The sequence below is a fragment of the Conger conger genome, chromosome 12, assembly GCF_963514075.1.
Source record: "Conger conger chromosome 12, fConCon1.1, whole genome shotgun sequence".
Classification (NCBI taxonomy): Eukaryota; Metazoa; Chordata; class Actinopteri; order Anguilliformes; family Congridae; genus Conger; species Conger conger.
The window spans coordinates 37,366,894-37,380,891 of NC_083771.1; positions in this window are offsets into that span (position 1 = coordinate 37,366,894).

Here is a 13,998-nt window from a genome sequence, read left to right on the forward strand (position 1 = left end):
AACATGACACCCAGGTAACCCGCTCCCGGTGGTGACAATCCCCCAGCTCGTGTCTCCTCTGTAGATTGAGATGGCACGGGGCTGATGGCTGTGACCTTCATGGTGCCTTAGATCCCTGGCTGGCACTGATTTTTGATTTAGTGTCGATCTGCCGCGCTTGTCAGGGCCTGCAAGGTGCTTTCCATGCACTAATAGAATAGCTCAAGGGCAGCTGGGAAGGGGGGGGGGGGGGGTGGAGTGTGTAACTGTCTGCTTTCTGAGTGGGCCTTCGCAAGAGAGCTTAGCTTTTTCTGTCCATCTTGAGAAAAGCTTGTAATCCCCTCAGGGAGATGAAGCCAGAGTAACAGCAGAGGAAGCAGGGATAATAATGATTATAATCAGCAAAATGAGCTAGTGTTGGCACTTCTTTCAGGAGAATTCAAAGATAAAAATATACAGAAGAGCTGTCTAGTCCATGGAAATGAGCATGCAGCGATGAAGCTTAAGAGCTGCACTCTCCTTGGGAAAATGTATTAAATCAATTATTTCTCCCTTCATTTAATACATTTTCCAGAGAAAAGTGCTGTCCTTAAATTTCATTACTAAACGATTATAATAACTTTATTTGTATAGTGTATCGCTTAGATTTACAGTCTAAGTGTTGTACAGCAATTTAATAAAATCTGTTGTAATGTAACTAAACATTTATGGCAAAACAAACCAAGACTCTTACATACATGAGGCTTAATTAAACTATAAAAGCAGAGAAATGGAGGAGAGGTTAAAAAAAGAACAGAGAATAAAAGAAATGGAAAGAATAGGAATTTTCATCCAAATGAAACTTTAGGATGTATGAAAACCATGCAAAGCCTCTGTAATGTTCACAGCTGCCCAAACCACATTCTCCTGCCATCTCCTGCAGTCCTTTTGTGATTTCTAGATAACTTTTTTAGAGCTATTTTGTAACAACTTACAATGCTAGCTTGAGATGACATGTGCTTTGTGGTGCTTCTGGCTGGAAGTAGCCATAAGAAGATAAGTGGACTGTTGTCATAAAGGGATGTGCATGGTCAGTAACAATACTCAGGTAGGTTGTGGCATTTAAATGATACTCAGTTTTTATTAAGGGGCCTAATGTGTGCCTATAAAACATTCCCCACATCATTACACCCCTACCACCAGCCTGAACCATTGACAGAAGACAGGATGGCTCCCTGGATTCAGGTTGTTCATGCCAAATTGTGCCCCTACCATTTGCATGTTGCAGCGAGATTTGTCAGACCATTTTTTTTGCAACATTTTTGCAGTCTTCAACTGCCCAGTTGTGATGAGCCAGTGCCCATTGTAACCTCAGTTCTTAGCTGACAGGAGTGTAACCCAGTTGCTCTTGCCCATCCACTTCAAGGTTTGATGTGGTGTGTGTTCAGAGATGCTCTTCTGCATACCACTGTTGTAACATATGGTCCTACTGTCAAGTTACTGTCGCCTTTCTCTCAGCTTGAACCAGTCTGGCCATTCTCATTTGACCTCTCTCATTAACAAAGCGTTTTCACCCATGGTTGGACCACTCCAACCTGACCCACAACAGAAACCCTGCTCTGAGGTTGTGATGCAGCTCTGACCCATGCCTAGACTTCAAAACATTGTGGAACTACAGATTCATCTCCCTAACCCACTGAACTGCATACTCAATGTGGACCTTCTATTTTTCCTGCTCGCTTAATACCTCAACTGTTACTATCTTAACCAATAGGCCAGTGGAGGATGGGCATCCCCCTATAGCCAGATTCCTCCAAAGATTTCTTCCCATTTTTTTCTCACCACTGTTTGAGGGTTTTTCTCCCCATGATGGAGTTGTTTACCTATTTGGTGGTTTAGGGCTGGTATTTTTTCATCCTTTCTGTTACTCTGTAAAGTGTCTTTGGGACAGTCTTCTATGAAATGTGTCATACATATTGAATTGAATTGAATTGAATTGAATTGAATTGAATTGAATTGAATTGAATTGAATTGAATTGAATTGAATTGAATTGAATTGAGTTGAATTGGGGCGGCACGGATGGTGCAGTGGGTAGCACTGCTGCCTCACAGCAAGGAGGTCCTGGGTTCGAATCCCCGTCGGCCGGGACCTCTCTGTGCGGAGTTTGCATGTTCTCCCCGTGTCTGCGTGGGTTTCCTCCGGGTACTCTGGTTTCCTCCCACAGTCCAAAGACATGCAGGTTAGGCTGATTGGAGAGTCTAAATTGCCCCTAGGTATGAGTGTGTGTGTGTGTGTGTGTGTGTGTGTGTGTGTGTGTGTGTGTGTGTGTGTGTGTGTGTGTGTGTGTGTGTGTGTGTGTGTGTGTGTGTGTGTGTGTGTGTGTGTGTGTGTGTGTGTGTGTGTGTGCCCTGCGATGGACTGGCGACCTGTCCAGGGTGTATTCCTGCCTTTCGCCCAATGTATGCTGGGATAGGCTCCAGCCCCCCTGCGACCCTGTTCAGGATAAGCGGGTTAAGATAATGGATGGATGGATGGATGAACTGAATTGAACTGCTACTCACTGGATTATTTTTCTTTTCGCACCATACTCTGTAAACTCTAGATACCCTTGTGCATGAACATCCCCAGAGATCAGCAGTTTCGCAGAAACTCAAACCACACCATCTGGCACCAACAATCATTCCATTCCATTTTGGTGAGAAAAAAATCTTCCACTTCCACTGTGTTTGAGCTTCTGTAACTTTGTTTCAGTAACATTTAGAGTAATTCTGGAAAATTCTGGAATTCTGAAGAAACCAAGATTGCACATGTAGTCACAAGGGTTTAGGAATAGTTACCATTTTATTTTGGGTACATCATTTTCGAGCTTGTGTTAAGGAAAGGGGGTGATAAGGGGATACATAAAACTTGAGACTTGGCTTTATTTGTTCACATGGCTGTACTCCCTTGGTTGGTGAACAATTCAGGATGTCCACATCTTTTGATTTATTAAACAAAATAACCAATATACCAATACTTAAACCAATTCACTTAATAACTTCTGTAATTTTGTATGTATATCAATAATGAAAAAACTGAGACTTTTTTTTTTTTTTTGCATCTTATGCTATTTGCTTTTTGCAACCTTGTGGATGCATATTCCAATGTATCGCCAATGTATTACTGCTTCTCTGAACTGTCACTTTTGCATATTTTATTAAGTCACTTCTTTTGTCTTAATAAAGACTCCTGTTAAGACTTATTTATCTGACTGTTGAGGAGATAATTTCTTTTCATTTAAATGAATTTAATCCCCCTTTCAGCTGTACTCCTCCCTTTCAACTTTATCTCATCCATCTAATAGAAATCCCCCTGTTCCAAAATGAGCCCAAATGCCCCATATACTAGAACCAATCTTTCCTACACCAGGTCTGTAGCCACATTTTCCTGGAGTGTCATGTCAGATGGCACCAGCATAATAACAAAGACCGCTATGGAGGTAATTTTTAATCTTTATGCTGAATCACCAAATGCAGGGCAGCCTGTAGCGTAGTGGTTAAGGTACATGACTGGGACATGCAAGGTTGGTGGTTCTAATCGCGGTGTAGCCACAATAAGTGTGTTGAGCAAGGCCCTTGACCCTGCATTGTTCCAGAATCAACTGTAAGTCACTTCACTTAAAAGCATCAGCCAAATGACATGTAGTGTAATGTAATATCCCTGTAAAACCTAAACTGGCTGTTTTTTTTCTGGAGTACATAGTTGCCTGGGAGTCCTGAGGCTCCTATTGTCCCTCCTCTCAGAGCTATAGGCTAGGATCTTTCCTGCATCATCTGCAGACTCTCCCTGTCTTTAGCAGGCAAACACTCTCTTGGGTGTAATGAGTAGTTCCTGGAAATAAGATATTTCTTCTAAGATATGCTTCTCCATTCACCCATTCATACACACACTCACACACCGACAGCGATTGGCTGCCATGCAAGGCCCCGACCAGCTCGTCAGGAGCATTTGGGGGTTAGGTGTCTTGCTCAGGGACACTTCGACACAGCCCGGGCGGGGGATCGAACCGGCAACCCTCCGACTGCCAGACGACTGCTCCTACTGCCTGAGCCATGTCGCCCCCGTCTTGTCCATCTCACCATCAGCCTTGTCCCTCTCACCATTCCCTTGAGTTAGAGGAACCTACGTTTGTGTTGTTCTGTGTTGTGTAACAATGAGAGAAAAACAACTAAACTCTATATGTAGAGTGGTGCAAAAGGTATCACAGCACTGAACACATACAGTAATAGTTTGACTGTTTGGGGCGGGCACCGGAGCAGAAAGACCAGGCCACACCCACGACACTTGTGGCTTTGAAACAAGGTGTCAAACATGAGCAATGGAACACATCTTGGCCATGAGAGCCAATGATATTAGTTCTTCCCAGAGAGAAAGACAGAGAGAGAATGAGAGAGAGAGAGAGAAAGAGAGAGAGAGAGGAGCAGCAGCAGAGAACATCCCATCACAGCCCATCACAGCTCCTGAAAGGAAAACAAATTGTTATGATGATAGAAGAAGAATTAAGCTATAATCCAGAGGAGAGTTGGCTACAGAAGTAAATAAGTGGGTCTCCCACAGAGGCTTGTAAAAGTGGGAGACTCATTTATGACCAGCAGGCTTTGCTGTCCCTCTAGATTACCTACCTACTGCATTCTGCTTTATTTATGAATTTTCTTCTTGTTCGATACAAATTTAGACTCTAGTGCTGATTCTGTTCAGTATAAGTTATTATTGTAGGTGCCTCTATCACATGATGGATATCAAAGAATATAAATAAAATTTATATATATATTCTATACAGTTGCTATCACTATATCAATATGATATTAAGAATATGATATCTACCCAAGCAGATGGTTTGCTGCTTAGCTGAGAAATGGGCATGTCTCATGAGTAACAGTTCAAGAGTATTATGATTGAGTGATTCACTCAGTCTCACTGAGAACCTTTTTAGGAAAACCTGTACACCAGCTTGTTAATGCAAATATTTAATCAGCCAATCATGTGGCAGCCACTAAATTCATAAAAGTATGTAGATGTGGTCAAGCGGTTCAGCTGTTCAGACCAAATGTGAGAATAGGGAAGAAATGTGACCTAAGTGCTGGTGCCGGACAGGGTGGATTGGACATCTCAGAAACTGCTAATCTCCTGGGACTTTCATGCACAACAGTCTCTAGGGGTTGCAGAGAATGGAGCAAAAACATAAAGTGAGCAGCAGTTCTGCAGTGAGAAGCATGTTGTTAATGATAGAGGAGACAGAGGAGACGGGCCAGACTGGTCAAAGCTGACAGGAATGTGACAATAGCGCAAAAAAAATAACCACACATTACAAAAAAAATACATAAACGGTTAAACATACCACTTAGCACTGTAAGGGCAATAATAAAAAGGCATAAAACATATGAAATGGTTGCAAATCTGCCAAGAAGAGGACACAAGTGCATATTATCCTCACATAAGGTAAGGGAAATTGTGACGGAGGCCATAAGCAACCCAAGGATTGCAGTTTAAGAATTGCAGAGATTGGTTGTGTCTTGTGTCTTGTGTCTTGGGGTCACCAAGGGTGGCACAAAGACAGAGCACAATAAACAAAACAATGCATACAAGGAGAAGCACCTCATACCTACTGTCAAATATGGCGTTGGGTCATTGATGTTTTGGAGATGTTTTGCTGGTGGTCCAGGGGCACTATTTAAGATCAATGGCACAATGAATTAAACAAAGTACCAGGAAATCCGGCAGGACAATTACTCCAAGCAAACATCGAAATCCACACAGGAATGGTTTAGTAAAAACAACAACCATGTTCTGTAATGGCCGTCTCAGTCCCCAGACTTAATCCCATGAAAAACCTGTGGTCTGAACTGAAGAGGGGGGCAAAAAGTTCTGCTTGAAGGAATGGTCAGAAAGTGTGTTATCTAACCTTATCACAAATTATAGGAAAAGACTCATGGCTGTCTTCTTTGCCAGGAGTGTTTGCACAAAGTATTAAATCAGGGGTGCCAATAATTGTGGAACCTGTTTTTTGGGAAAATATTTATTAGAAAAATGTAAGATTTTGGTTTACTCCATTGAAGCATTAATAAAGCGCACTAATTTACGCATGTTTGAAAATAAAGCTTATGTCAATATCTGTTATTTTTTAGTTCACAGTACATTTTGTGAAGATTTATCAGGGGTGCCAATAATTCTGGAACCCACTGTTTGTAGGTATAGACTGCATATATAAAAATGCAGGCAGAGAGTATGAATGCACAGCTTTTGTTCACTAACCCTCCAATTTGTCACATATCCATAGAATAAGCTTGTAATTGACTTGTATCCATCACAACTGTGTAATTATCATGCTTCCAATTAAAGAGGGTCCCAAGTGTGTTGTGGAAATGAAAAATTCACCCCACACATAAATGCATACTGCCTGTTGTTTTTATACATTAGGGAGCACCCAGGAAGTAAAGATAGAGTCCTCATTCTGTAACAAAATAAATAAACACATACATTTGAATCTTCTCTTGACTTCAGATTATAACATGTGAAAAAATCAGTCCACGTGTTTTGTTCATTTTAGTTCATATGTTAGAAATGCAAGCATGTTTTAGGCCACTCCAGATAAACTTTAAAAGGACAGTATCATATTTTCACAGGGGCAAATTAACTAGCACAAGCCAATAGGTCTACTTGTTTTGTTTATTTATTATGGAAATTCCATAATAAGAATTAAGTTTGTGTTCCAGGTCATTTTGCAAAATTCCTGGTTCAGGAAGTACAACAGTACAGCACATACACGTGTGTACACACGCACTCACCCACATACACACACACACACACACACACACGCACACACATACCCACACACACACACACACACACACGCACCCACACACACTCACACACACACACATACACTCACACACACTCACACACACACACACCCACCCGCACGCAGGCACCCACCCACACACCCACCCACACACACACACACACACTCACACACCACACACACACACACATACCACACACACACACACACACCACACACACACACACACCCACCCGCACACACGCACGCATGCACGCGCACACACACACGCACACACACACACACACACACACCCACATACACACACACACACACACACACACACACACCAAGGAACATAATAGAATGTAATAATCACAGCAAAGTTATTTTGTGAAGTGAAACCTGCATATTTTAGGATTATTATCAGAATGTCTGCCCATGCCCAGTGCAGAAAACTCCCGTATCTTGGTTGAAGAGAAGACGAGGACGGTTCTATTGGCCTGGAGAATTTCACCTTGGCCAATGGATGTGAATTATCCATCGGTTATGTTCTATTATTGGAGCAACATTAGGCTGTTATTCAAGTAGCTTTGTGTGACATCCTTCAAATGTCCAAAAGAAAATAAATACATTTATGGCAGGTGATGTTTTATGATTAGTTTCATGATTTGAGATACTTAGCCCTGACTAATGTTAATTAAGATGCAAAATATGACATCAAAATAATCTTTGGAAATAGTATGTGTAAATGGCTCACATATGCCTGGAGAATAAACCTTTGAGCAAATATGAGCTATGCAGATGTAATTTCCACAAGGTAACATAATATAAATATTTGGATTAATTATACATAATTTCCTGCCGTCAAGGTTGTGGGAGAGTTGCTCATCATTCTAAAAGTAGAAAAAAAAAATGCATTACTCTGTGGGCAAAAGACTCCCAATGTGTGTAATGCAATTAGTATTACTGTTTAATGCGTTTAATAACATAATCCAAAAGCTCACTGGTCAAAGGTTTTGAAGGTCTGCAAATAGTTGAACTACCTTCTGGTTTTCATCACGGACGTCTTATGTAATTAATATTATTATTATTATTATTATTATTTTTAGTAGTACTAGTAGTAGTAGTAGTAGTAGTAGTAGTAGTAGTAGTAGTAGTAGTAGTAGTAGTAGTAGTAGTAGTATCAACATCATCATCATCATCATCATCAAGAAAACTGCAATAAAACATGAGTAAACCTGTGAGATAAAACCAGAAGTATAGTAAACACCCACTTCAGTTCATCTGATAGGCAATGAATATTATGGTGCACAATGACTTCTATTTCTTCTTCTATTAAGTCATCCAATTAGTTCTCCATTGTCAGGAACATTTAATGTTATCATTTTGAGCCCTTGGTGCTTTTGAATTTATTCCTTCAGGAATGTTATGTCGAAATACTTTGCTCTAGTTTTACACAATTTTCTGCTTATAAATCCTATTTTACACAAGCAATCTGATCTTTGTTTCTATCATTTGTCTTTGTAACTTGTATTTTATGTTTTATTGCGATCTCAGCGGTGTCTTCCTGGTTTAAATGAAGGTTAATAAAAAAATAAAATGAGCTTCCACAAAGGAAAGTGGCTTTGAGCCAAAGTTCAGCATTCATTTCTTCTATTTATCTTCAGAACAATCTCTCATGACCCACTGGAATGCAGTTCACTTTGTTTTATGGAAAATAATGGTGAAAATCAAATCTATTAATTTACATTTAATGCAATTAAGAATGGCTTAAAGGATGACTGATGATGTGCAAGAATATATGTCACTCCGCTTTACCAGAATAGATTGAACTCAGTGTCAATAGATGTTCTGCTGATGGGCTTAATGGTGTAGGTCTACTGTCTGTGCTGAGAGACATTCTCAAACAGTAGCTGGATGTCAACAGGACATCTCAGATATATTCAATTATGATATTATAATGGTTTATTTTGGGATATTATGCCAGTGGTGATATTTTTCTTTTCCTTTTTCGCTTGGAAATCTTCCATTGTTCAAATTAATTTAAATTTGTGATGAGAGTTTAATGTTTATTAACAGCATTAACCACACTCCAATCTAGACAAAATTGAATGTAGACAAAGGAAAATTGACTAATGTTAATGACCATAGTCCGTTAATTGTGTGTCTGGGTCTCACAATGTGTACGATTCTTGTGGTACATTGTTCAGCATGCCTCCTTCTAAAGATTGCACGATTTGCGCCTAGTTTTTCATGTCTGAAGAATTAATATGAGACAAAGAAATCAATTATTTCATTAACTTGCATATTTATCATTCTAGAATGATTGGCTAAAAAAGGATATCTACCCGATGTGTTAGATATGAAGGGTAAATGATATGTTTATCTGCACATGCTGCAAACCATGGAAATGAAAGCTCTGCATTGCCAGTTGTGACTTATTCCTCAGAATTCTGAAACATCAAAATACACACATCAGTCGTGGAAACGCTCACAAAGGCTCTTGAAGGCAGGTGTTCTCAAAGATATAATTACAGGCCTCATTTGGTTGAGGACTCAAGTGCAAACACCAACCGCCTCTTCTCATTAGCCCTGCTGCAAAGTGTGGTACAGTCAGCAGACATTTGTGTTTGCCTCACAAACAGCTTGGTGTAAATATCCTTGTTAAGACACAGCACTACATTTTTGTCCCCTGTAGTGCACATGAGTCTCTGGTTTTAACCCTTGTGATGTCTTAAGGGTGAAATATGACCCGCCACTATGTTTAACAGCAAAGAAATACCCATAAATGATATTTTTTCAACTTGATATTTTAATAAAAAGTTTGTGTGACAGGTTGTTTCTTCATGCAAAATAGATTTGGGGTTTAAAATTCAATTAAGCTGCTTTAGTAAAGGGGTTTAGTGAAGGTGGGTCATTTTTTACATGTAGGACAAGGGGAGTATACAGAATGTTAAGACTACACAAGGGTTAATCTCAAGAACCATTCTATGCCTAAACCTACACTACAAGGGAAATTAATAATACCTACAGTATCTTCACTGCAACATTTTTTCATACAGGACATTGTATCATGTATCATTGTATCAGCATAAGTATCATGTCAAAAATATCAGATGGATGAATGGTAAATGGTAATGTTGTCTAAATTCTATTTTTAGGAATAGTGGTATAATTCATAGGTAATCAGCTCAGCAACAATAACTGTGTGGTCGCAAATGAGAAAGTGAAAAATCTTATTTTCTCCAATGTAAGAAATACACCATCAATTTTTTAAAATAAAGGGAGAACAATTATTTACACCAGAAAACGTAACACCAGCAAATTCACTCCTGTTCAATAAAATTACAAATGTATGGATACTTCTTAAGTAACAAGCAATAAAAATGAAAAAGATAGGCCCATGGAAATTGAATTGTAAGCATGCATGTCAAGCATGTCAAGACAAAATCTTAAAAGCACAAATTATAGATCAAAAGAAATGCCGACAGACAGACAGACAGAAAAGCTTGAATCACCATTATACAACACATACTGTGGTACATGTATAGATATACAGTATATTACAGAACAACGTCAGTCTGTATTTGTGTGCTCTGACACAGATCCTCCTAATAATGTTCAGGCCATGTTCAAGCCGTTAACAGCAAAGACTTCCCTGCTCTTGCATCTGAGCCTCTCACCAATGACAAGACCCAAACACAGGGGCGGCCTCACAGCAGTGTAATCAATTTCTCCATGTAACTGAACCCTGATAGAGAAACAATCCTCAGCAGCTGTGTGCAAGGTGGACTTCGCACAAGACCAGATAGAAACATCTGTCAAGGGAATCCGTGTCTTTTTCTCATTCATCTTCTCTCTTTGACCACCCTGCACTAAACACAGAACCCATCAAAGACCAAATGACCTGGTTGAGTTATAGATTGGCATAACAAATCCAACAATGAGCATTACGTCTTGAGATGTGTGCACACATTTGACTATTGTGCGCCCACATAGAGAGGAGGCATGCCTGTGCTGCAGGGTAGGGGTTAAGGAGTATGCCAACTTCCTCTAACAAGAGTATGGGCCTTCTGCAAATGATGCCATAGTATGACCAAGAGCAGACAGATGCATTGCTGATCAATACTCATCAAAATGAATGGTGTATTACACAAGACTAGGGTCAACACAACACAAATGAAGCAAGTTGCATTATTGGTAACATGATGGAAGGTGAACATAACAAAGCATAAGCCATTGGGACATGTGACCAAATAACCGAATACACATAATGTTTACAGACACAGCGCATCCTGTGAATACAGTTCAACGTGTATAGAACTGATAAAGTATACAATGTAGCATCAACAAATTTATAATTCAACAGTCATTATTTCATTGAATTGCAAAAGCAGGTTCACTTTAGTCCACTCCAAAAAATAAGGAATTCAGCCTTTTGATTTGTTCTCTGTAGTCAACACCATCTTGTCTATGTTAGATTGTACACATCTGTGTAACACAGAGACACAGAGCTTACACACAGAGCTTACAAATATACATCATTATGCATGTTTATGTATAAATGTTTCTATAGTTGATGTAACTGCTGTTATTACAATGGGTCATCACCACTACTTATATTTAATATGTATACTGCGTTTTACATCACATAAGATTATAAGAATAGGTGAATGAAATATGGGTGAATGGAATCTCATTTTTATGAAGTTTACAAATACATGCCATTATTTGTTTTCCTTCAATAGTTGATGTAACTGCTGTTATTACACACACCCACACACTCATACACCCACACGTCCACACACACACACACCCATACACCCACATATCCACACACACACACACACACACACACACACACCCATACACCCACACGTCCACACACACACACAAAATATTCTGGCTGGGGGGAAAAAATTAATGAGCCTTCATTCATAATCCACAACAGAGAAAGCCATATTCACACTTGACTGGCTTATTGACTGATTTCATTTATTGGTGTTAGATGGATTGGAGGTAAACAGGAGTTTGCTCCACATTTTCCATAACGCTCTCTGCACAGCATTCTGGGAAACACATTCCCACCAGCAGTAGGTCACAATTTGGCTCTCTCATCAGCGTGTGAAAAATTACCTAATGAGAAATGGGCTGCACATTTCCACAAACTAATTAACCCGAGTGTGAGCGAAGCAAATGATTATATTTATGTAATATAATTTCACATCTGTTACCAGACTCAGAAAATCTTTACCTTTGTGTGCCTTTAATGTCTCTAATGTCACAGAGCTGTTTATTATAGGCTGCAGAAGTGCACCGCACACATTTAAGGCATTTAGCAGACATGTTTATGCAGCGCAATCTGCACAGCGTACATTCTTTTTTTAGGTACCTTGCTCAAGGGTATGTGCCCCAGCAGAGAACCCAGCCTATATCCCTGCAGCTGCAAGGCCATTTCCCCAACCATTATGCTACACTGCTATCACACACCACGCAAATATACTGTACGCTTTCTTTGTTCTTATTTTTGCCTTTTAATCTGTAACAGCCGTATGTTAGATTTTAAAAGCTGCAAATGAATAAATAAATGAAGTTCCAGTGGCAGCCGTACTTGTACAAGCTATAATATTCCCTCCTGCGTGTTTCGCAGATGAGGTGTTATACTTTGGATCACAAGCTTTCTTTCTCCACACTTTGTCTTTGGAAACGCTTTGGTACAGGTTAATACTTGTGTCATCTGTCCATAACAGACCTGGGTCAAATATGTAATTGCTTTGGATTCAAATACTTTCCTTGATTGAACGTGTCTGGTGAAATTGAGACAGCCAAGAGGACCAGAAGGCTGGGTTTGTATTTCATAGGTTCCAATACCCTAGACAAGCTCAGTAAAGCATAGAAAAGTATTTGAATCCAAGACAATTATGTATTTGATCCAGGTCTGGTCCATAATACGTATGTTCCAGGGCAATCGGGTTTTTTATATCCTTTTTTATATCCTTTTTAGTCTTTCTTTATGATCGTCTTTTACAGATCTATGCCTACATCCTGCAGAGTGTTCTTGATCTGTTTTTAACAGGTGAAAAGCAATTTTTGTGAAAGTATTCTTATGTTATTCATTACATATCCACTAGTGGTCTTCTGCAGTCTACCAGGAGCTCGCCAAAAGAAAATGCCATACCTAGAATCAACTCAACCTTCGCTAGCCTTCTTGTTCATGAACTAATAATGCAAAAAGCCGGCCAAGAAACATCTGAGCAGCCAATTGCTTGCAGTCTGCACTTAAACCCCATACATTCATCTCAAATCCATTACGCTGGATTACAACACAAACTGTCCAAATACTTATGGACTACACTGCATGTCAACAAGACTGGTTAAGAGTACACATTCTGAGGCTGACATCACATGACTTGGATGAGGGGACCTACTTGTTTGCACTGTCCCAAAACAATACTGGAAGTTGCAAAGGGTATTGCAGTGGGACCACGATCGGGATTTCCAGATTATGGAGAAAAGGGGAAAGGACATTATTACTATCCTTATTCCTCTTGTTGCTATTGTTGTTGGCTTTTATTTGTTTATTTGTTTAACAGATGGTATAAACATGATTTTTTTCCCAAGTTACACAGACCAGGAATGTGTTATATTTAACATAATAATAAAGAGAAAACTACAGATCATCATAGTGCAAGAAGTCTTTTTAAAAGTATTGAAAAGCATAGTGGTCCAGATGGTCCTAATCAGCTGAAGTATTCTGATCCATGAGATGCAATATGGTGCATTTTTAAATGTGGTGCCAAAATGACACCTGTGCATGCTCATAAGTCCTGCCTCAGCACTGCCTCTCGCTAATCTCTCTACTACATAAAGTTTGCTCACATTGCACATTGGAAACAGCTGCCAATTAGTGACCTGAGACTGATGAAACTCCACCTCAGCCTTTTCAACCCACTGATTGTTACAGTAATTGTTTTTTTTATTATTATTTTCTATTTTCTTTGCAAATGCCCTTATCCAGGGGGACTGATATAGGCTGCAGTTTTTACATATCATCTATTTACAGCTGGATATGTAATGAAGCAATTCAGATTAAGTGCATGGCTTAATAAATGGTAATGAGGTCTCAATAAGGACTATAAACTAAAAAGTATATTGTGTCTGATAGGACATCAACTAAGAACATTCAAAGGATTAACTTCCTGCACAGTTTCTCTTGTTT